General features: G+C 40.3%; 1 protein-coding gene across 1 annotated transcript in view; it reads right to left on the bottom strand.

Annotated features, from left to right (window-relative positions):
* Positions 1 to 6,964: 6,964 nt before the first annotated feature.
* SYT3 (synaptotagmin 3) overlaps positions 6,965 to 26,183 on the bottom strand; it is a 402,879-nt gene continuing 383,660 nt past the window's right edge. Inside the window, exon 11 of the mRNA XM_082273899.1 lies at positions 6,965 to 9,087. The gene's annotated coding sequence lies outside the window, so the exon portion shown is untranslated. The remainder of the gene's footprint in view (positions 9,088 to 26,183) is intronic.

The following is a 26,183-nucleotide window of genomic DNA, read 5'->3' as shown; positions in this document are numbered from 1 at the left end:
AACTTAATAAAAATTATTGAAAATACAATATGAGTCTAAAGGAAATTCACTGTACCACTGGAGTGTGGGATTCTGGAAGACCTCCACACCACAGTCTACTGGCTAAATCACAGATTCACATAAAACATTGTAACATGACTTATATACATGGATTGTCTGGGTTTTTTAGAGGGTGGACTTCTGGTGCTGTTGAAGGGCATACCAGCTGCCAATAATACAGCAAGGTATCTTTAAACTTGCCGTCATTGGGTGTCAAGTGTACTAGCCCCAATGTGTACACCTGATCCACTAAGCTAATTGTTTTTTGAAGGAGTAAAATTGAGAAAAATAGGCAAAACAATAGATTAATTGGAATCCATTGCAGATATCTACTGACTACCGGAAGGCTAGGTTTCATATTTGACTACCAATTAATCTGTGTGCTCACTGTCATTGACCTCTAAATCAAACTCCACAAAGCATTGTACATGCACAAGAACTAAAGTACTTTTTTCATGTTTGGTAGAATAGGGAAGTTGGAACACCAGTTTTTTTTTTTTATCAGCTATGTTCCTTTGGGAAGATTTTTCCTTCACTTCCTGTCAAATATCCACAAGAGGAAGAGAGGGCAATCCCTTTTAGGTGTCACCAGAACTAAGTGTCTCCACTTGAGGATTTCCCTCTATTCCAGTTCTGAAGACAACTTAACATTTGGGAGTATTCTTGACCTTCACTCTCTTCTATATTCCAATCCCGCTTTACTGCATACAAAACTAAAAAAAATATGTTTTTGCTGTAGTTGAACTCTAACATATGATATTTTATTCTGCCTGTTGCCTAATAATTACATACACAATTCTTAAAATACCATTGCATTTTCTTCTATAACTCATTGTACATTACACACAATATTTTATTGGAAGGTTTGAAGTTCTCTTACTATAGCCTGACAGATTATCCTCTCCAAGCCTTTTTCGCCATAGGCCATGGTTTCCATTTCCATTGGGGGCTAATACGCCTAAAACTGCTATAAGCATGTTCGATTAATGGCGTTACAGTTTATACGGTATCTAGGCTATAGAACACAAGTTCATTATGTATAGTTGGCCTAGGAGTATAAATAAATGATTTGAAAGAAAAATACCTATGGTGTTCTATAGTGGCCACTTACTTCATCTCAGCAGAAGGTGAAGTGGGAGGTTAGGAATTACACATCGTTTTTAATTGGACAGCTCCACCAGTCGAATGAAAATGGTGCTCAAGGCTTGTTTGCTGACCACATGTCAAAAACATGCTGAATAGGATGACTGAGGCACATCAGCAGAGGTTAACGGACTAAAGGCCTGGCCTCCTGGTCCTGGAACAAGCACTGCAAGTCTGGGGTGAGATTTTCTTTGACAGAAGGACTAAAATTACCTTTACTTACTTTTGTATTCATTCATCTTGACAAGATTGTTTAGAGGCCCTTAAGTTTACATTTCAAGGCAATTTTCTACCTCAAACATACTGTATAAATATTACCTATGAATGAGTCTTAAGATAGCAGTGGAGTTTACCAAAGTTATGTCAGTATGTCTACTGCAGATGACAATGTGGGGGGAAGTATTTACATTGGGTCTAAAAATCTGAATTTAAAACCCACCCAAGAGGTCCCTCCTCCACCCTTGGTAAGTATAATTCAATCCACAAGGCTTACTGTGGGAGTCAGCACAATTAGGAGGTGAAAAATTAGTAGGGTTAATGTTTTTCTTTTAAAAAAAATGGCCCTGATTTGGACTTTATTAAAGTCTTATACCTTGAATTTGTTTTGTATATATATTTAAAATATCAAAGAAATGTAAAGGACACATCCTATGAAAGCAACTGTATTTCACTAGGTAAGAGGTCATGCTGTTTTTTTTTTTTTTTTTTTTACAAGGGTCCCGTGGGACATGAGGACCCACCAATTTTTTTTTGTTTTACAAGTATAGACCGGAAATAAATTAGGGATTTACTGTTTCCTAGAAGTCTTTTAAGTAAAATTCAAACAGGACTTTGAAGACTATCCGAGCCTGTTCTGCCTTTGTGCTCATTGCAGTCTGAAGAGGGGAAAAGGGAGTGGAGTAGAACTTCTACTTACTGCATTTGAGGCTCATGGGAACTGAAAGTGCCACTTTAACATAAAAAAAGAAGATGCGAACAGGTATAAACTAGTAATCGACCGAAATTGTTTTTTTTATTGGCGATACGGATACCGATATTCTGGTCATCGCATATCGGTATAGGTCGATATCTGCCGATATTTTTGGACATTTGAAAAAAAATTGTATTTATTTTATTTTTTTACAGGTACTCTTGTGGAGGGATCTGAGGGGTCTAAAAGACCCCAAACCCCTCCTCTGCACTTAAAAGCAAGTTTGGCTGTTTTGAATGCTGTCATTTTTTTTAATTTGGCGCAGAGTACCCAGAAGTGATGTCATGACATCACTTCCGGGTTTTTACATGGAGACCCGATCAGAGCCGAATGCGGCTTTGATTGGGTCTTCGGCGGTCGTGCAGGCTGGTTGCCCGGGTCTCCCGGTGGGACGAGCCGCGGAAGGCGGCGGGAGGGGGGGCGTCCCCTCCCGCTCCTTGTAATGACAGCCGAATGGCTTCTCAGCCACATCAGTTGTCATTACAAGACAGCTGACCGTCGGCTATGGACGCCAGTACCAGTGTGATGCATCTAGCTGCAGGCATCACTCCGGTACAGCACTTTCCCGAAATATTGGCAATATTGGTAACCTCAGGGGCTGATTCTGATATATCGGGGAAAGTGCAGATCAGCCCTCGATATATCGGCTTTGCCGATAATCGGTCAATCCCTAGTATAAAGTACAGGCACCTAGAGGAGTCTGCATGTACCGGTAGCAGCTTTCAGTCTCCTGATTCCTTACTCTGCTGGAATGCAGGACCTCTCTGATTGGGCAAAGTTTTGGCACTTCTAAACTCCCACACATTCTTTTTGGGCAGTGAAGCCACTGATCATAGTGACTTGCAAATGGGAATGTAGGGGAGGCAGGAGGACGGAAGTAGGTTATGAGATTACCAAGGAGTGACAGTTTATCTACTCAATGTGCCCTAGCATATGCACTGGCACCTCTAGGTGCTTGCACTTCATACTTATGAGCAGATGTTCTTTTCTTTGTTAAAGTGACAGTGTCACTTTAAGAGCAACATTTAGAAGTGCTCACCTGGGTTGATTGCTTTACCCTTTTTGCTGTGAGATATATCAGCGTAGGAACCTATTTGATCTGCACTAAGCACAAAAGTTGGGGGTGAACCTCAGGAGGCCACATAATCTTAACATAGCTTACTGTACACATCGAAACAACTTCAGAAATGCTAGAGAATCCCCTTAAATAAGTGATGCTCTGCTGTCACAAGCCATTTTCAGACAACATAGCTGTAAAAATAGTCTTTGCCTGGCAATGTTAGCCTGAAGGCATCCTTCGCTGTTTGCTCAAGGTCCCTGTGCTTATCTAACTGTAATTGAATGGGTGACATGAAGTCATAATTTGGTGCCTGCAGTCACATGCCATCTTGCTTGTCACTTTTCTCTTGTCACAAACACACACACAGCTTCAGCTCTATTTCTGACAGTAAACGGAATGATCCGTTTTCCGAGTCATGATTCCCCCTCCAGGTCTGGTATAGAAAATGCTGTGGACAGATTTACCAACAACAACTTGTGTATGTGTGTGTTTTTCCCTTGATTATAAGTCCATTAAAGAGAAAGTGTAACACTTTTTGTCTTGGTTTTTGATGATGGTGGTTGATGATTGAATGTAAGGTGATCCCTCTTATTTAAGTTATCTCACAAAAATAGCATTTTTAGAAAATGTATTTGACCCCTTGGAAGAATGAATGCTTTATTATTATAGACTGTTTAGCCACAGTTGTTTTTTTATTTTTCATTTTTTATCAAGATGATCAACAGAAAGACTCATGTTAAAGTGAAAACAGATCTTTGAAAAGAAATGTTTAACTACAATAAAAAAAAACCGCCATGAGTACCGTATATACTCGAGTATAAGCCGGCCCGAATATAAGCCAAGGCCCCTAATTTTACCACAAAAAAAGCCTAGGGTGGGAAATGCAGCAGCTACTGGACCCAACTGGACCATCACGAGACCCAAAACAGGGGCTGCGGGCATGGTACGGGAGAAAGCAGGGCTGTGGGCATGGTAATGGTACAGGAGAATGCAGGGTTGTGGGCATGGTAATGGTACAGGAGAATGTAGGGCTGCGGGCATAGTACAAGAGAATGCAGGGCTGCAGGCATACTACAGGAGATGCAGTGCTGCGGGCATGGTACAGGTGTACCATGCCCGCAGCACTGCATCTCTTGTAGTATGCCCGCAGCCCCGCATAATGGCAGGTAGTGAGGCTGTATCTCACCTACCTGTTCCTAAGATGCCTTAGATCTTAAAATGGTGCTGCCTGGCACCAACACATCATTGCGCATGCGCCGCCGTCGTTCAGGAAAGCTCGTATGCGTTCGGCTATTCCCGGGAATAGCCAAACATGTACGGCCTTTCCCAAGCGGCAAGGGCACAAATGCGCGGTGATGTGTTGGCGCCAGGCGGCGCCATTTTTAGATCTAAGGTGCCTCAGGAGCACGTCCGGCCGGCCGGGGACATTTTTTTTCTTATAACTCCAGTATAAGCCGAGGGGGAAATTTTCAGCACAAAATAAATACGGTATATACCCAATTGAACTGGCTTTCACCATACTTATCTGCTTCTGAAGCCAAATCTTGAGTACACTGCATTGGTTTACCTAACTAACCTATACGGTTTTTTTTTTTTATAAGTATTCAGAAATTTTCTTTTTGCCTTTGGACCAAATGTCTGGCATTTTAATCATTTTGTTTAACTCTTTTTCGGTGATTAATGCTAACTAGACATCCAACACAAAATTTTTACTTGTGATACCATTCTTTCTGCAACATTATAATTTCTGTTTATTGTACCATTTTATTACTTCTCAATAAAAATATACTGAAACAAAAAAAAAGTTGAGTACCCTGGACCCTAATTAATGAGAAACTCACTGCTAGACTTCAAGGTAGTATGTCTAAATTTTGCAGTAAGTATGGGAACCATGGGTCTCCACTTCTCTCCCAAGCAATTTTAAACAGTGACTATTGGAGTTGTTTCAACCTTCCTGATTGGCTCCCCGATTTCTCCCACCCCCTATCTTCAACCCCTTAATTATTCTTGCTTTGCTTTTTCATTCTCTGTACTCTTGACACTACGTTTATAGGTTGAAGTTTATTGAATGTGCTCCATATTGCCTCATATACCACCAGCATCATGCTTATTGTTACTATGTCAATTTTGTCCGACTTAAATACTAGTATGTCTCGCTGTACTTTGTGTTGGACTACTTTATCTTACCATGCATATGATGTACATCGCTATCAGACTTGTCCATTTTTATACCTCTGTATGAAAACCAATGAAAATTTATTTAATAAAGTGTAATTTAACTTTATGCCTAAATGCCCTTAATATATTTTAGAAGTGTCATGTAAATATGAGTGAAAGCTAGCTCAATTGCGCTATGGAAAATCTCTTGAAAAACAGCTCAGACTAAAAGCAGTTGAATCTCATTAGATTTTATCAGAACTGAAAGACTAAAAATCACCCATGTAGCCCGAAAACCAGATATTCCTTTCTATTTGAAGAGAGGAAGCTGTTAAGGCCCCTTTCACACGGACGATTGTTCTGCCGTTGGTAAAAGCATGTTTTGTTATTTTGAAATTCCAACACTCCTGGCACGATAACTCACATTTGTACATTGCGATTACTTGCGTTTATATGCGGCTGCGTTTAGCTGCGTTAGTAAATTCTTGCCTTTTGTATAGCAACTATTTTTTCTTTGTACTATGAATAACTGGGTTTATATACAGATAGCTGCGGTACACCGCTCCTGGACGCTGTCAACTTTATTTTTCCTAAATGCACAAAACCATATGTTATCAAAACGTTGCTAAACGCAGTGTGTGAATTGGGCCATAGGGATGCATTGTCTGCATTTAGCTGCGGTAAATACTGTAAGTTCCTTATTCCACAGCTAAAAGCTGAATTCTAACCGTTCATGTGAAAGGGGCCTAAAGGCCCGTACACACTTGACGAAAATCGGACTAAATATCCTCCGATTTTTCACTCTCATGCTCGCGTTCACAACAGTTTTAAGTTGATAAATGTTCACAAAAAATTTCTCGTCCGATTTTTTTTTTTTTTGGGACATTTGTTCCTAGACTTCCGGGTTCTCAGGAACTTCAGATCATGTGCGGTCTTTCGTATCTGATTTTTCACGGACGTACTGCATACACATTAAACTAAAATTGGTCGTCTGGGGACGGACAATAAAAATTTTGGTGTTTGTCCCTACGTTTTTTTTTTCATTGAAAATGTCGGCATCGGCTGCTGAAAGTTGTGTACACACTAGCCGAAAATCGTACGATTTTACCTCGGACGGGAATTTTCGGCAGATTTTCTACTAGTGTGTACCCCACTTAAGTCTCTCTCATGAGAGTCATTCAGCAGTGTGTTTAATCTGACCTTCCATGCTTTTCTGGTTCGTTTTACAACACAACTGTTTCTAAACCTTTCTAAAGCATGTCCATGCTGTTATGCATCAGTGCATATATGTGCAAGGCCTTACATTTCCAAAGAAGAAGCACCTATGCTAATGATTCCTAGAGGTATTTAGGGGATTTGAATCCAATGTATGTAATTGCTGACATGCTGCTGAACTGAATTTCATCTGTTATCAAATGACATCTACATTGAGGAAGAGGAGTCAAAATGCTAAACTAGATAAGTGTAATGCTATGAGACAAGGTGTTGATGGGCCTAGGTTTCAGAAGAAGTGGTCTACAGAACCGATTAGGTACAGAAAAACAAACTGCCATATTTGTCAATTTTGTTCAAATTAAATAACTTAATAACTGCCATCATATTTCACATGTTCTTTTTATTCCTTTTTTTATTTATTTTTTTACACGGTTTGGTATGGCTTTACAGTCAACGACTGCTCAGAAATGAACATTTTCTCACACACTATAAACAGACAAATGTAATTTTTCAACAAAATACACACGTGCATTTGGTTTAATTGTTTTTGAATGGTTTTAATTTTGTATGAGCCAAATTCTCCTATCTCCTTTCTTCCTCTTTTGGGAAATTTACTATGGGTGGGCCTCTGAAGGAGTAGTCCTGTTCCTCCTAAAAATTGCTTGCACATGCTATGAAGTCCATGCAATCCTTGGTGAATCCAATTCAAGAGAATGTAGAAGAAAAGCACTGACACCAAATGCAGGGCCAGCACCCAACCGGAGTTTCGGTCAAGCTCTTCGTCCATAATAAGTGACCAAACCTGAACATACATAATCATGAACTTCAGCTCATACAAAGAGAATCTCATTATGAAATTCAAGATTTCAAATCTGTTCATATCATAATGATATGAAATGTACACAAGACCCTTCAAGTTTTTCCACTACTCAGCCAGTTCATAACCATTTGGCCTAGTCTCCATAATGACCTCCAACCGCTCTAGAACAGAAAATGGCTGTTGGCCAGTAGAGTGAGGTGAAGAATAGAATTCACTCCAGATGCAAACATCTGGAAGTGGTCAACAACTGGTAATGAAGACATCAAGATGACTTTAAATTGACGCATGGATACTGTACAAACACCTTTAAGCAATGTTGATGTTAGTACATTAGTAAGAAACATTTGATTGGATGGCAGATGTGTCTACACAATAACAAAATCAGGTGCCAAATCACTATACACTGGTCACCTAAGCACACATTTGTAAATCTTTTCTGTCCAAATGTGTATTCCTTACGCTCATATTTATAGTGTTGTTACAACAACTGTTTCCCTTTAAGAGTAGAACATCCACTCTTCTTCCATTATTAAAGCCATAAGGCGCAATGTTTACAGAAGATACATTGGCACTGAACTGGCATTTTTGATTTTTTCATTAACAAAAGGGCTTTTTAGATAAAATATATGACCAATGTACCACAATTGCTATTCTTTATTAAATTTGTACCTTGGAAGGATATCAACACCCTTTATTTCTGGACTGGAAGACAAACCTTTCATAAAGTTGTCATAATCATTACTACAAACATAGAACATTTAATCATATTCAGAAATCTTGCTCACCATAACAACAATGGCAAAATTACCATTTTTTAATAGAAAGGTGAAAGCCACCAAGGACCACTCAACTGGACATTATTTGGTCGGGCTCACACATACATATTGTACATTATTACATGAAGCATTAGAAAGACAGTCAACAGAAAAGTGCTTACATCTTACAGCAAGAGTCTGACAAATGCTCCTGCTTTTCCATTGACTAGTGGTTACCACCTCTTTGAAGCAGCAGCTTTTGACCAAAACCACTGCTTTTCACCGCAACATTGGTAAAAGAAATGTGTGTGGTGCACCACAACCTACATGAATTCATAGTTCCCGTTCTTATAATCCATGGTGTCTGCATGGGAAATACTCAAGTGATGAGGCAAGCATTGTTACCAAGCCAATAGCTGTTAAACCGGGAAACAAGCCAAAAGACCACAGCGGCATTGCTTTGGAAGTCAAGCACTGTATCCTCCATCATAGGAGGTAAAATGAGGCTGAGAAGAGAGGCTCTTCCATTACATGCAATTCACTCTGACTTAATGTTCCTAAATGGTTGCTTCATCTAAATGATTTATCAGTGTTCAACGTTTCCTCCTTTCTTTATCACCCATGCTATATTTAGTGCATTGCTGGAGTTTGAAATGGTGAGTGACTATTTAGCCTGTGTCCTCACATTGTGTCTTCCTGACCCTGAGGTCAGAAAGGCCTTATTGAAGTTCACCATGGCTCTGTGTCGTTTCAACCAAAATGTACATGATTACTCTATGGCTTTAAGGAAATCTACATTGTTTTCTGGTGCAGTTGTTTTTTTTTACAGCCTTGTCTTCATTTGTCCTTCTCAGGAGTCTTGTGCCCTCCTCATTAAACAGGTGGGATGAAGAGGAAACAGACAGAGCACAGCCTGTGGCTCAGATACCTAAGGAGGAAGAACAACATGGCGTCAGTAAGTTAGTTACATTGATAAGATGAGCTATATTTTAGCATTGCAGATGACTACACGCAAAGTTAATAAAAACATGCTCCACAAGCTCATGGTGGAACCAACATTTATAATTCTTAATAAAAGCAACATGGATTAATAAGCAAGGTGATAATCACATTAAAAATTGTCATTATTAATTACAGCTACTTACATGCCATCAATTTATACAGCGCTTTACATATATATTGTACATTCACATCAGTCCCTGCCCTTAAAGTGGAGTTCCACCCTAAATTTATACTTACCTCCATCTTCTCGCTCCGGGTCACCTGAAAAAGAAATGGATAATCGCAATTTATTAATTTTTTTTACTTACCTCGTATAGAAGAAAATATACTTACCTTACTTCCTTCTTCCTCCCCTCGGCGGCCACCGCGATTCGTCACTTCCTGGCTTTGCAATGATTCCTGGGAGCTGAACGGCATCGCTCCCAGGAATCAATGCGCCTGCACCGTCCCCGACGTCAGTTCCGGGGCGCGCACGTCATTCCCTTCTAAACAGCTTCTGAGCATGCCCAGAAGCTGTGGAGGGATGACGCGCGCGCACCGGAAGTGACGGCGGGGCCGGTGCAGTGCATCGTGGGACCGAAAAAGACGGAAGAGGACGCAGAAGAGGATCGCGCTGGCTTCAAGCTGCCCACACCTGAGATGGCAGCACTGGACAATACATTTTCAAGGTAAGTATTTCCCCTAAAAGGTAAGTGCAACCCGGGACAGATCAGAGGCTAGCCATTGTGGAATGTACTAGCCCTCACTGTCCCGGGGGTATTTTTATTAAAAAAAGTATTCCCAGGGTGGAACTCCGTTTTAAGGAGCTTATAATCTAGGGTCCCTAACTCACATTCATACTCACACATACTAGGGCCAATTTAGACTTGAACAAATTAGGCTACTGGCATGTCTTAGGAGTGTGGGAGGAAATCGGAATACCCGGGGGAAACTCATGCAGGCACAGGGAGAACACACAAACTCCAGGCAGGTAGTGCCATAGTTGGGATTCAAACCAATGACCCTAGTGCTGCTCGGCAGAAGTTCTAGCCACTGTGATGCCCAGTGGCATCACAGTTGCTTATAGATTTTCCATATTTTTCAGTTTTTGTTATACAGTAGCTCACATTTCACAGAGAGCTGATAGCTACATGAGGTATGTCCCAATAACCAGCCTGATTGAGATGGACTGATGACTTGGGAAAGAACCCTGTCCATGGAGATAAATAAAACCTTTCAAAGCAAAGAGAGATACGTTTCTAGCCCCCTATGGCAGTCAAACATACAGTACATTTAATGCAAAAGCTTTAAGATCTTTCATAGAAAGACCCTACAATATGATGAAGCTAAACAATCAGCTGTTGCAACTGTGTTTGCTAGGAAGCTCTCATCAAATGGACTGGTGGAGCCTTCATATATTTCTGCCTTTTAATCTAATCATAAGGCTTCATGGTTAAGGATTATGACAAGCATCATGCCACAGCTCAAGAATTTAAAATTAGTTTCACAATAAAGTGAGTTGCAGCAGAAGATTGTGTAACCTTACCCCTTCTTTGGATCCCTGCTGCCAACCATTAAAGTCAATGAATTTCAAAGAATCCTAGCAGGTATGGTTTTATTTATAGGCAGATTTATTTTTGAAGTTTATAATGGCTAATACACTGTGGGTAAAGCATAAAAACAGCTTTCATCCAGAACCACCAGCCTTAAGGAACCTTACTAACCCTAGACCCAAGCTACTGAGGTATTTCTGAGACTGCATTCAGTAGTGCAAGCCGGCCTGGCAAAAAAAACCCCCCAAATCGTCAATAAATGCTGCTTTAGGTCAATCCAACAGCACCCCGTTAACAATTTTATGATGACTTCATATTGTTCAATCATCTGCATTTGCAGTTGCAAATGTCTTTCAATTAGATGTAAAGGTCTCATCCAGAACTTATTGCAGTAATTTTAGGCAGCCTTTTTCAACCAGGGTGCCCAGGCACCTTGGGGTGGCTTGAGGTTTCTTCAGGGGTGCCTTGGCAAAATGCCTAAAAATTGCCTTAATATTGCCCAAAAACTGTATACAAGGTGGCGGGTGGATGAAGCCTGTCTTTTAGTTACACAAAGTCACAGGTATTCATTGTGCACCATTTCACATTGTGCTCCTTCAGCTGCCAACCACCTAATGACCAACTAATGACCAATGACATCATCAGTTGATAAGGAGGATGTCAGTCACCTGTATATCATCCTTGTTTGACCCTCGCCTGCCCCTCTCCATCAGCTTTGGGTCACATTAGCTGAGGAAGAAGAGAAACATTGGAATACCAGTCAGTACCAGTTTGCACCTCTAACGTTGGGCCCCCTACGTGTGTGGATGTTGCTGCATTATGTAAAACAATTAGAATAGGAAATAGGAAACTGTGTTTAAAGACTCTCCATAAATTTGGAGGGTACCTCAAGATTGTCCATAATTTTTAAGGGTGCCTTGACTAAAAAAAGGTTGAGAAACACTGATGTAAGGTATGCACCTAAATTACAGATAGGAGTAGATAGGTAATGCACCACCAAAAACAACAAAATAACCAAAATCTGCATATCTCTTTGTGCACATCAACATAAATATTCTTTCTGCACATCCATGTATTTATTTATTTTTTTTCCATAATGCGGATAGTCGCTGTACATTATCTGCAGAGACTTATTATGTTATGGTTACCATAACAACTGATACAATTTTATCATCGACAAGATAATGGCAAAGTATTTACCATTTTAGAAACACTTGTAAATTACATTTATTACTTCTTTTAGAACATTTCTTTTCATTTTGAAAACTAATGGATTTTTGGTACTAAACAATACCTGGATATGCATTACAATTCCTACACAGTGTTAATGAGCAGGACTTGAATTGAAAATTCTCTGTGAATATTTGCCCTGAATCTTAACAAGCGACCCATATTGTTTACATATGCAGTTTCTCCATTCTTTTGCAATTCACAGCACAATGCATATTTTACTCAGTGGCACAGCCAACATTACTATTTAAAGCTGAACTAAACTCTCTCAATCAACATTAACTGTTTGTAATATTTATATTGTTAGCCTTCGGAAATAGATAGGAAGGTATATTATATTTTCTTATATTTTTTTACATTTCTTCAGTTAGTTCCTGGGTTTCGGGCCTATGACATCACCAAAATAATGTCATACATCCCAAGGGTCTTCATGGGCATTTTTTTATTTTATCTGGAGAAGGAGAGAAGGGGTTTTCTCAGATAAGCACACCCTCTTGCATGCATGCCTTAGCCAGGAAGTAAATGCTACATGAATCATCTGCCCTTATTTAACCACTTGCCTACTGCCCACTGCAGATATATTGCGGCAGGCTGGCTCGGCTGCGTGAACCGCCTGTACATCGGTTCGTTAAAGAGCTCCTGGGGGCATGCGCCCACCCCCCATTAGGCAGCGTGGAAGCCGATCCACGGTAAGGATCGACCGATTATCGGCAAGGCCGATATATCAAGGGCCGATGTGCACTTTCCCCGATATATCAAAATCGGCCACTAAGGTATATTTCGGAAAGTGCTTGTACCGGAGTGATGCCTGCAGCTAGAGGCATCACTCCGGTACCGGTGTCCATAGCCGACGGTCGGCTGTCTTGTAATGACAACCGATGCGGCATTTTATTTATTTATTTTATTTTTTTTTGGGTGTCAGATCCCTCATCTGTGTCCATTTTTTTTGCTAATGTATTCACTTGATGTATGGTGTTTTTAGATGTCATGTTGGAGAGATGGCTGTTAAGTGATGGGAGTCGGATATAGGTTCTCTGGTTTAATATATATTTCTTATAAGGTTATTTCATTGAGTTTTATTGCTGATCATGCCCTTAATTACAATTATTTCTATGTACCCATATATTTGCAGAGGTGACTCCCTTCCTGTGCCACACTACTTCCGGGATGCGTGAGCAGATGGACTTGTAATGAGCCGCTGGTGTGTGAACAGCTATTTAGGGAACACAGCGGTCTATTTAAGTAGCGGACTGACATTGTTAGCTCCACCCCTACTGAATAAGTTAACACCTGACGCAACATGTATAGGGGCGAAGCCTATCATCCAAAGTCAGTTTGCGCCCATCCGCCTTCTTCCCGTTTTTCCAGCCCGCACAGCTTGATATTTGAGTGTTTCTTTTTATCCTCCTGTATTAATACATTTTTAAATAGAGAGTACTAGATTTTGTCCTCTATTCTTGGTGAAGGAGAGCACAAGCACTTTATTTTGAGGGAGAGCACCAGCACTTTTTTCCAGATTTTGCACATTGTAGTCACTTTGCACAATTATTTTGGGACTGTTGCAATGGACTAGTTGTTTGGTATTTATGGATTTGAATGACACTATTTATTTGTGTATCACTTATATGCAACGTTTAGTGTATTAATATTTTTATTGTTATGCTTATAGAATTTTTTTCCACTTCTATATAATTTAAAGTGGCGCTGCACTGTTATTGATGGTTTACACCTTTATCATCGCCCTGCGTGGATGGAGGAATTCCTTCATTTTTTTCATTCAGCCAGATGACTAAATGAAAAATTGACCCATCTTAGACACAGTTATTTCTTTACCTAAAGCTACTCTGCCATAAAAAAAAACAAATACACAACTAAGTTACTGATATGGGAGTGGTTAACCCTGCCCAAGAATTTCTGTCCAGGCAGTCCTGAAACCTACACATATCTGCTAGAGAGCTTTGCCAGATTGGTGTCCTGACTTTGCTTGCAGTTATGCAAAGCAACCTGGTCAGCTCCCTGCCTCCCAACTGGTGAATGGACAATGAAGGAGCAGAAGAAGACTGACAAGGTAATCTCTTTCCTTTCCTTCTGTTGGCATGTGCCTGATTTGCATCTAATGCTGCCCCCAGCCTCTCCTAGTTTCAGTGCTGTTGTGCAAGAAAATACAGGAGGATGAGATCAGGTCAAATTAGGCTACTTATACTATTTGCATTAAAAGAAGCATTTAATGATGGTTGAATGATTACTGTATATAATAGCATTCATTGGAGTTATTTTATTGTTAAGTGAAACTTGCAAGCAGAGTCTAGTTAGAAATATCTTGCTGTCAATTAGGCCTTGCTCACCGAGCTGTTAATCTGTTTTTTAACTTTTTCTTTTTCTGTAATATGTTTATTAAGATATTATTGAACATGTATGAAATATACAAAGACCAAACAATGCGGTATGGTGGAGATTGGAGTACAGCACCATAAAGGGTGGCCACAAATGGACAACAATGAAGAGTACTTGTCAAAGTACCAACCAAGATATCTGTGCATATGAACCATTGAATTCAAAAATACACATTTTTCATTTTTATGATTGTTAAAACATTATATTTATACATCTAAACACATCAACCAGTATTTTTGTCCAGACTGGAGTTCCTAAAAGAAAATTAGACACAAGCACTCCACCCAAACTTTAAAGGACAACTCCAAGAACAAAAAAACAGCTTGGTTGACTCAGGTGCCACCACTCATGTACAAGCACTCCCCCAAACCACATAGAACAATTGTATTTCATAAATTTCGAACAGAGAAACCCAAAATAAGTCACCCTAAAAAGCTACAGCAAAGCCAGAATTTTTATCTATCCCTTTTTAGGAAATTCCTAGCCCAAACAGGACCTCATTTTTAACTTTTTCTGTAATATGTTTATTAAGATATTATTGAACATGTATGAAATATACAAAGAACAAACAACGCGGTATGGTGGAGATCGGAATACAGCACCATAAAGGGTGTCCACAAATGGACAAGAACGAAGAATACTTGTCAAAGTACAAACCAAGATATCTGTGCATATGAACCATTGAATTCAAAAATACACATTTTTCATTTTTATGATTGTTAAAACATTATATTTATACATCGAAACACATCAACCAGTATTTTTGTCTCGACTGGAGTTCCTAAAAGAAAATTAGACACAAGCTCTCCACCCAAACCACAAAGGACAACTCCAAGAACAAAAAAACAGCTTGGTTGACTCAGGTGCCACCACTCATGTACAAGCAAATCAATCACTATCTGATCAGCTGGATGGCTTTTGATTATTGGCTAAAAAAAAAATCAATGCTTACATAATAGGCCAGTAATGAAATTGTAGATTTTCTATAACACCCTTTATAAGGCTTTAAATGAAATCTACTTTTAGTTCCCTTGAGAACAAATGTCTTTGGTCCCATCACAATGGCAGTCCTTACAAGTGTCATTCATGTTGTACAATAATAGAAAAAGGTCTCAGCAATGGACTGTAATTATCTCTGCTCCAACAACTGTGTGCAAATACTGGAGGTTCATTTACATTCTTGATAATTGAGTTTGGCCATTTACTTCGGTATTTTCCTAGAAAGCCAATCCAGTAATTAACACGTAACAAGATTAAAAATATCAGAGTTAAAATACCTTTTTTAAATGCTTCTTGTTTGCACTCTTTGCTGTAATGAATACTGCTTTTAAAAAACCCATGCTCCCCAATGCAATTAAGAAGGTAACTAGTGTCTTTACTATACATACTGAGGATAAATCAGTATTAGGAGAAACACAACAGTCACGGTATATTTAATCAGGTCTGCACCTAATATGCAGGTATTACTGTCAGTTGAGATTTATAGAGCCTAGTACACACTAGTTAATCTTTCTTTGTTCAACTCAGCAGGGCTGAACGAAAAAAAAAAACCCGACAGCTCAGGAGGAGCCGCTGTACTATCTGCTGTTCTAGTGTGTTCTGAACATTGGGTTCCCCCTCCCCCCGTTCTGACAAGGGGATGCCTCCCCCCCCCCCCACCAGAACACCCCCCACCCCACCAGAACACTCCACACCACTCAGCTCCATTAGCTGAGAGTGCTGATTGGGAGCTGGCCGAACGGCTGTCTTCTGTCGGACCACCTGCAATACACACGGGCCAAATGTTGACCAGTTTCTATTGAACGATGCCGCCCAACATTCGGCTTGTGTGTACTAGGCTTAAGAGCAACATGCATGGCTGCCTGGGGTAAAATAAGATATGTAATGAAAACAGAAAGTCCTTATAAAAAATGTAATTAGAAGTTTGATATGGGGAAAGGAGGAACCAGGGAAAGCAAACTATAAGTAGAATAAACTTAGACTTTGGGGTGAATTGAGTGGATTTGGAATCTAGCACCCCTGCAATGTTTTCTGTCAAGCAACATCAATTGACTGATTGCATTTATTGCCACAGAACTTTCATTTTTTTTTTTAGCAAAGATTAATCAAAGTTCCAAACCTGAACATCACTACCTCTGCATGCTAGACTGGAATCAACACAAATCCCATTCTATGCAGAATCCACAAGAAAGAACAACTGGCAAGGACTGTTTTTATGATTTACGATTGTGCTCATCCTTGTTTTTTTAATACATAACGTATTTAATGCGACTATTTTAAAACATAAACTAAAGGTTTCTATGAAAAGTTAACCATTAATACTCAACTGAACCATTAGCAGCACCACCAGACTTCACTATGTTGCTCAAAGTAGGGTCATCACTGGGCCCCATGTGGCAGATTTAGAAAAACATACCATATATACTCGAGTATAAGACGACTTTTTCATGCTGAAAGCCCCCCTCGGCTTATACTCAAAGTCAGGGTCCCCACTTACCTTTCTCCGGTGCAGCTTGGGAAAGCCCGTACACGTTCGGCTATTCCCGGGCAGACGGCGCATGCGCGGTGACGTATTGGCGCTGGCAGCGCCATTTTTAAATGTGAGGCACCTCACCGAAAGGTAAGTGAGACTCCTCCACAGCCCCTGCATCTCCTCAGGAGATGCAGTGCTGTGGGCATGGTACAGGAGATTCTCCTGTACCATGCCTGCAGCACTGCATCTCCTGTACTATGCCCACAGCCCTGAATCTCCTGTACCATCTCCTGTACCATGCCCAAAGCCCTGCATCTCCTGTACCATGTCCACAGTCCCCGTTTTGGGTCAGGGTCCAGTAGCTTTTACATTTCCCACCCTAGGCTTATACTCGAGTCAATACGTTTTCCAAGTTTTTTGTGGTAAAATTAGGTGCCTCAGCTTATATTCGGCTCGGCTTATACTTGAGTATATATGGTACGTTATGCCCTCTTTACTCATTCAATGTGTGGTGTTTTATACTTCTCTTTGATGTTTTAAATTATGTTTCTAAATAAAAAGGTTTGTATTTTTATATATCTGTTTTTTCGACTATTGGTGCCTCAAAGTCCTATCCATTTTGTTTTTGTTCTATATCATGTTGCGCAAAGATGAGCATATGACATTTTCTGGGATTGTCAGATAATGGTGTCCCCTGTTGCTCTCTGTGTTTTCATCCTCTGACCCCTTCATCACTACAGGTTACAGGGGCCAGTGGAAAAAACCACAGCGCAATGTGGGGGACCAGGCATCTAACACATCCAGGGGAAATCCAAATGATGAAGATCTTTTAGCAAGATTATCTCTTCAATCAAGTGGAGTTCGTCAGAATGAGGAACAGGGCAGGTAGGTACTAAATGGTCTCTTTACAAGGGGATCCTTATATTATGTGAAAACATAGCAACAGGGTAGCCTAAATAAAGTTTACATAATGTACAAGCAGCCAGTTCTTTCTTGTGGAGTTTGTATTACACAGGAATTATTGATTGTCAAGCAACAAAGACTCACAAAAAGGAACGCCCTTAAAGGGAAACTATACTGGTGTTTTCTAAATTCTATTTTAAAATTATTTTGAATACTTACATGTTTCTATTTTCTAAATTCATCTCTAATATCACTTTTTAACACTCCCTTTTACATATTAGTACAGGTTTCTTCCATGACAGTTGTTTAAAGCTTACTAGGCTTTCAAGGAAGGAAGCCCAACGCTGCCTAGACAGTTCTTAAGTGTTTCTAAAAATCGATATGAGTCCTATAAAGTAGCCGACAGATAGGTACGGTGTCCCTCAGTTGTGTGTTATGAATAGAGCTTAAAGTGGAACTAAACTCTCTCAATCAATAACAATGATTTCCCTATGCTAGCATTAGTAAAGAGACATATTCAATGTTCTTGTTTTAAACTTTTTGTTACATGTCTTTAGTTGCTTCCTGGCCTAAGCCAAAAAGATGTCATACATCCCAGGGGTATTCATAGGCATTTTTTTTTAATCTGGAGGGGGGGGGTACTCAGCTAAGCACATCCTCCTGCCAGCATGCCTGAGCTAAGGGAAGATGAATTTAAGAAAGCAAATGCTACATAAATAATTTGTCCTTACTCAAGATGGCCACAGCTAGAAATGCTAGGGGTTGTTTTTCAAAATTATTTCTCAAAAAAAATAAAGCATGGAGACATGGATGGATGGGGGAGTTTGCTTTGAATATTAAAAATTAATTTTAAAAAAATTGCGTTTCAGGTTTGTGGTGTTCAGATACATCTTAGTTCTGCATTAATAGCAGGAGATAAAATTACACAGCATAGTGGTAAGTATACTTAGTTAAAAAAAAAACAAAAAAAAAACAGGAAAATCATCTCATGTGTACTACCTCCTGACTTTAATTTGTATATATATATATATATATATATATATATATATATATATATATAATTTCTTTTTTTTTCTACAGACATTTCCAGCACTTTGCATACTGTACATTCACATCTCTCCCTGCCCTCAAGGAGACAAGGTGCCTTTCTCACATTTACATCCTAGGGCCAGTTTGGGCAGGGGCCAATTAATCCACCAGTATATCTTTAGAATGAAGGAGGAAATTCATGCAAGCACAAGAAGAACAAGCAAACTCCATGCAAATGATGTCCTGGCTGGATTCGAACAAAGGACTAGTGCTGCAAGGCGGAAGTGCTAACCAGTAACCCATTTGTTGTTGAATTAATATGAAGTGATTTTAAAGATTTAAAACTCCTTTTAAAATGAAAATCAGTGAAACCGTGGGCACCAGGAGTGGGACACCACTTAGGCTGGATACACACTATACAACGTTTGTTGTTCGATTTGCTTTAGATTTACCTTCAACTGTGTAGTGCAAGGGCCTTCCTGGCTACATCCAAATTGAAATTGTTTGGGTTTGACTTCATAATATATGTGTAGCACCCTCCTAGTTAGGTAGGTGCTAGGTAAATGCATCTATGCTTATCTTCTGCTTATCAGGGGAGCCTAATCTATCAGGTTTGCCTGTCACATTTTTCCAGGTGTGATTCACTGGGTCTGAGGGAGTGTCCCCACTATATCCAATGAGGGAGCTTGTTGGACAGTGGAAGAAACCCAGCCAGTGACACATTAGCTTTTATGGGAGTCCCAGTGAGAGGACATTTTTGCAATGCAACCTGGGATTGACCATAAATATGGAGGGGGCATGTGACAGGGTGTCTTTGGTGGGAAGCAAAGTCCCAGGAGGAGGTGGATGGCTGTGAGGAAGGTGGTCTTAGGCGGTCTACCTAGTGAACTAGGTGTGGAGCTGAGCTGCAGAGGATCCAATGTAACTGACGGTTGAGCTGCTGGCAGAGTCTCTTGGGAAAAACAATGCTCGTGAGTACTGAGGGACCTGCCAAAGGGTCTGGCCCAGGGAGGGGGACTACTCCAGTGAAGTCAGGGGATCAAGGAGTTAGCTCACATGTAATTCAATAAAGAGGGTGCCATGTAGAAAGCCCTGAAGAATAGGAACAAAGGGGGTGCCAGGAAGGGCGCTGAAGAGTGTTCTGCAGTACAGTACAGCTTATCTAAAGCGGTTCATTAATTACTACTTCATCACTAGTGAGAAGGTGAAGCAGCGGCCTTGCCGCACTTAATTACTTCTAGACGTCCCAGCAAATTGTGCATAGTTCATTCAAGTTGGAGTATCCCACTTATTCCCTTCTCCTATCTAAGTTCTCAATAAAACTACAAAAACCTAGACTGTTTCTTGACTGAGCCAGGCACTTTGAAGTCGCTCAACTATTATACGGTTGCTATGGGTAGCCCAGGGGAACCTGTCACCAGCAGCTCCCAAGGGAGTAGTGCTACATATGATTTTGGTAAATCTAAAGGACAAAATCTAAAGAATATTGTAGTGTGTATCCAGCCGCAATTGCATCCTCCATACCCCCATCAGATCAGTCACTGCACATAGTCCCTATGATGATATAGATTCCCCCCAAAGATTAAATGTTGAGTATAACTTTGTACAAGTACGTGACAGAGAAGACAGCAGTAAATGCTGCATTAGGCTAGAGAGAAATTTACAAATCATGTTGTAAATGTAGCTGTGTTTATTCATACACAAGGATTAATCAAGGCTTCTGCAACAGAAAAAATGTAATTAGCAGTGCTCATCAGAGCCAACAGACAGGGCCATTAATAAAGCATTGAACAGATTTCTGAAAGCAACAGTATGTTGCAGAAGATGAAAAAAAAAAATTAAAAATATAACGGCAATGCACATTACACAGTTTAAGCAGTGTCACTAAATATTAGATAAATAGCCTTAGCTTGTTTGTCACACTAGATAAACGGCCTTCGCTTATTTGTCGCATTAAAACATGCTTAAGATAAGTTTGTTGACTGATGATTCGGAAGTCCCTATCAATTTTACATTTTTTATATTTCAGCGGTATGGCTTGAGAAATCAAGGAGTCTACGGGGGTATGGCGTGGGTCGGGATTGGATGGAATGAGAGCCCTTTTGCACACAGTCAGACCCTAGATTAGCTGTACTTGATAAGGGAGAACATCTGTCACATCACTGGCTCCTGGAACACTGATTGGTAGTACATTTGTTAAGATCAAAATACCAGTGTTCCAAAAAGTTCTCTTTAACTACCATCTTTAACCTCTTTAAGACCGGAAGGATTTGTCCCCTTCCTGACCAGGCCATATTTTGCGATTTGGCACTGCGTTTTTTAATGGACAATTGTGCGGTCGTGCAACACTGTACCCAAATAAAATTGGTGTCCTTTTTTCCCACACAAATAGAGCTTTCTTTTGGTGTTATTTGATCACCTGTGAGATTTTTATTTTTTGTGCTATAAACAAAAAAAGAGCAACTATTTTGAAAAAAAAAAACAAAAAAACAATATTTTTCACATTCTGCTATATAACATTTAAAAAAAAAAAAAAAAATCGCAATAAATGTATTTTGATTGGTTTGCGCAAAAGTTATCGTGTCTACTAGATATGTCATTTTTATTGTTTCTTTTTACTAGTAATGGTGGCAATCTGCGATTTTTTGCGGGACTGCGACATTGCGGTAGACAGATCGGACCCCTGACTGACATTTTTGACACTTTTGGGGGTACCAGTGACATTACTACAGTAAGCAGTGCTAAAAATATGCACTGTTACTGTAATAATGACATTGGCAGGGAAGGGGTTAACATTATGGGTGATCAAGGGGTTAAATGTGAGCCTAGGGGAGTGATTCTAACTGTGGGGGGGGGGGGGGCGTGGCTTCTGAAATGATCATAGAGACATGTGATCCTATATAGAAGGATCACATGAGCTCTATGACCATTTCAGAGAGAAGAACGGTAAGCTGTGTTTACAACTCTCTTCTCTCTCATCGGGGAACGATCACGGGTGTCAGGCGGCAGTCGGAGCCGCCTGCCCACTTCATTGGCTTCCCTGCTGATGAGCGGGGACAGGAACGTGCCGCCGGCAGTGCATGCTTGCCCCCTAGCCTCCCGAGAGCGAGCGCTGTACATGTACGGCGACTCGCCTGGGAGCGGCTGCCTGCTGCAGTACATCTGTGGCAGGCGGTCGTATGCTGGTTAAACATAGCTGCTGTCAATGTATGAATTTGGTTTGAGGCTCAGTTCACACTTATGCTAATTGGATGGGGGTTCCCCCGAATTCAATTGGCATGACAGGAGAGTGTTACTGGCTGCTGTCTGCATTTGGAAAGGGTCCTGTGCATCTTTGGCTCCAAATTAGGTGCGAATTCAGGTAGAAATTCAGACCCAATTCACACCTGAATCAGGGAACTGGGATGCCAGGGACCCCCTGCTGTGAGCCGCAGCTGCAGCATGTGTGAACCCAGCCTCAAGGATGAGCAGACTTTTAGTTTCCAGGGGTCTCCAAGCTTTTCATTAGTAATATTTTTTGAATATTCACAGGCTGAAAAAACATATCCGTTTTATAAATGAATACAATTTAAATGAAAAAGTGATCAGCATGATAAAGTTTTCCCCTACATCAAAGTCCCCCTTTACCTAAGGGTCCCCTTTAGAGCCACCCTTACATCAGGGTCTTTATAAGAGATTCTCCCCTTGTACTGAGGTCCCCCTCAGAGCCCCACCTTACATCAGAATCCCCATTGGAGCCCCCACTTACATCAAGGTCCCCAGCAGAGCCCCCACTTCTATCAGGGTCCCCATTACAGTCTCCCTTTACATTGGGGTCTCCCCCTCACATCCTGGTCCCCATTAAAGCCCTCTTACTTAAGAATCCCCATCACAGTCTCCTCTTAAATCAGGGTAACTATAACAGTCCCCCTTACATCAGGGTACCCATCACAGTGCCCCCTTATATTACGGTCTACCTTACCACTGTAAGATTTACAGAGCAGTTGTAGCAGCAGGGCATACGCCAGGAAGCAGCACAGGTCTGGACAGAGTAAATTCTGTCCTTCTGTGAATGCTTGGGCAAGCATGTCATTGGTTCCTAGGATGCAGGCGGGGAGAAACAAAGACGCATAGGCATCCTCTAGTGACCTGACCTCAAACTGTGCACATTGAGGATACACCAGAGGTGGCCTGAAGGCAATAGTTTGGAGACCCTTAGCCTAGTCCATGCCTAGTATCCAAGTGAAAGGAAATCTCTCTCAAATGGTGCCCCATTTAGCAGGGAAAACATACAGGGGTTCTAATCCTTCTCCAAAACTAAAAAAAAAAAAAAAAAAAGTATTAACTGGAAATACACCTAATAAGGAATGCTAAAACTGCAGCTTTTAACAAAAACGAAATGTGTGCTCTCAGAATTCCTTATTTACATAGGCTATCCATGACCACCACTGTACGTATCTCCACTACGCTTTGCATCCTCCATCAAACCTAAATGAATTGTCTCTAAATGTTCTGTAATAGGTATCTGCCACAACCTGATCCTAGTTTACAGCACATTCAATCACAGAAATAGATTGGAGATCAAGGTGAGGAAAGACAAATGGGAATTTCACTTCTCTAAATCGGAGAGCCTCTAGCCAGTCAATCCTGGACCTGGGACACATAGATATATATGATACTTAATGCACTATAGATGTCACATTAGATAGATGTAGGTCATATGTTCTCTTAATTGCTTTCCTCGTCACGAAAGCCTCTCTGTTTAATAACATCTACTTAGTGGGAAACCTGTCTGTCCTGCAGGCTCTGTACCTTAGGATCAATGAACTGGCCAAAGATTATTTGAAAGCTGTTTTCAGCCACACAATACAGAAAAACGCATTTGCGTTATGGGTTTCAAGTAATGTTATTGAGTTCAGTGCAAAATAAAAAAGTGCCAGCTCTTTGTGGGTGTCTTTTTGAATTTTGTGATGTTTGAACATACAATGTAATAATAAAAAGGCATTTTCTATGTAGCATGTGTGCCGTGGAAATGACCAACTTCAATCATCGTGCTTTTATCTTGCCAAAATTGGTAGGCAGATATAGATTTTTTTATGCATTCCAACTGGGAAATGTCCTCTTGCTTCCTATCCCATACAACCCATATAAGACATGGGGGGTGTGGGCATCATCAGGAAAATAAGGCATAGAAAAACCTTAGAAATTCTAACACTCCTACTAAAAATGTGTTTTTGTTTTTTGTCTTTTTCAATTTGTTCCCTTTGGAAAAATTTCTAATCACTTCTTGTCCTCAAAAGGAATTGAAATTTCCCCAGCAGGGACACAAACAATATAAATATACACCTGGCAGAATCTCAAACTTACAATTTCAAAGTTTTGAAGTTGGGTTATAGTTGTATTGCTGGGCCAAAAAGCATTGGGGTTAACTGGTGAACACCAAAGTATTTTTTTCATAATGCTGTCCCCCAAGAGAATCCACTGTGAAACAGTTGGGGTTAGCGCACATTGGGGTTGATAATGCTAAAGGCAAATAGAATGTTCAAAAAAATGTAAAACCCATTCTAGAGAAAAACCAATTAACAGACCAAAAAAAAAAAAAAAAAAATTAATGTGACTGCAGCACTCACTGATATTTACAGACCAAATATCAAAGTATACATCTCTCTAAAATAGTGTTGCACTGTAGAAACAGGTTGATATAAAAACCAGTGCTTGGATTATGCAACAAATATACAACAAAGTCTAGAAAAAGTTGAGAAGCTTGTAAAGTCAACCGTAAACTACCTTGTGATCATTTAGCAGCTTACCAAATATTCAGAACCCCATTACAAGAGGTCGGACTGCACTCTTAGATGACAAATCTGGACTGGATGGATGGTTCCAGCTCTCACACCTAATTGTGCCTTGAATCTCTCTTACTCCCCAGTGGCATGCCCCAAATAGTCACTGGATATGGCAAAAAACTTGCCTCAGCGTCACAAATAGGGATGATCGAACTTTTGAAAAGTTCGGTTCGACCAGAACACCCGAATTTCCCGAAAGTTCGGTTCGGATTCCAGAACCCCATTGAAATCAATGGGACCCGAACTTCTGGAATCAGAAAACACCATTTTGAAGCCCTAAAACCCAATAAATGCCCCTAAAAAGTGCCTAGGGTTCTGGGTCATGCTCCAGGGACTATGAATCAGGCAAAAAAAGTTCTTAAAAACTGTCGTTTTTGATATATATTTATGTATATATGTATACCCCTAACCCAGAATCTGCATAGTGGGGTCACCCTGACATGGCATAGTTCTGTCACCCTGACATGGCAGAGTCAGTTCACCCTAAACTACACTACGGTCACCCTGACATGGCAGAGTCAGGTCACCCTAAACTACACTACGGTCACCCTGACACTTAAAGCTATCCCTACAAAAACTAGATTTTTGAATCTAACTATAGTGGTATATAGTACCCTAACTACACTGCATATCCCTTTCCTCACACTAATAATTGCTAAATGACACTGGAGCTTTACAAGCAGGAGGAGAAACACAAATGCTTCCACTCTCTTCCACAGCCTCTGTATTGCAGTGCTAGAGTTTTGGCTGGGCTATGTTATATACTGGGGGGCGTATTCACTCCTCATTGGCCTCTGGACCCCGTAGTCAAACCAATCACATTTTACTGATGTTTTTGGGCCAATCATGGGCTTTTAACCCTCCTCTTATGTTAGAATTCTGTTACTATCCATGATGTTAATGGGTCGGTTTTGACCCGTGTTTTAAATCAGCCATAAAATACCCTCTGAATAATTATTTATCATCAAATTTGTTTCTTACCTCTTGGTTACCTTGTTAGGCTTCTTTATCCTTGAAAAGATTGGTTTTAATATTTTTGATGTGACCCCTTAGACCTTTCTTTTGATAGCATACCTCTCATTTTCAAATTTAAAAAATGTTAAAATAAAGTCAGCAACTCTGAAATGCATTTGTCCTATGTTTCTTTACTTTATTTAGAGAAGCAGACAAGCAGGAAAAGAGATAGGCCCCTCCCTAACTACAGCTCACAGGGTTGAGAGGGGATTGGCTGTCAGTGTTACTAAGCAGAGAGAGTGTTTATGATTTCAGTTTTGGCACTTATTAGTGTCCTATAATCCTATATTATAACTGGGTCAGAATTGACCCTAACACCATGAACGTCTTAATTTTCACCACAGTATTTTATAATTTAGTGAAAAGGATTATTTTTCTATTACATTGTTTAAATAGAGGTTCCTGACAAAGTAAAAAAATCTTGATGCAATAAACAAATTTATGTGATACTTATAGACATTCAAAACCTGAAAACGGGTCGGTTCTGACCCTAACATAAGAGGAGGGTTAAAGCCCAGTTCCTGTCCCATTGTATTTTGGGCGGTTCTGGTGGCGGAATTCCAAACCTTTACCACAAAAAGTTCGGAATTCGGCTGAATTTCGAACACCCAATGTTCGGGTC

Source organism: Pelophylax lessonae (genome assembly GCF_965119305.1).
Source record: "Pelophylax lessonae genome assembly, chromosome: 12".
Classification (NCBI taxonomy): Eukaryota; Metazoa; Chordata; class Amphibia; order Anura; family Ranidae; genus Pelophylax; species Pelophylax lessonae.
The sequence above is the reverse complement of the archived record's forward strand: the minus strand, read 5'-3'. Positions and strand labels throughout refer to the sequence as shown.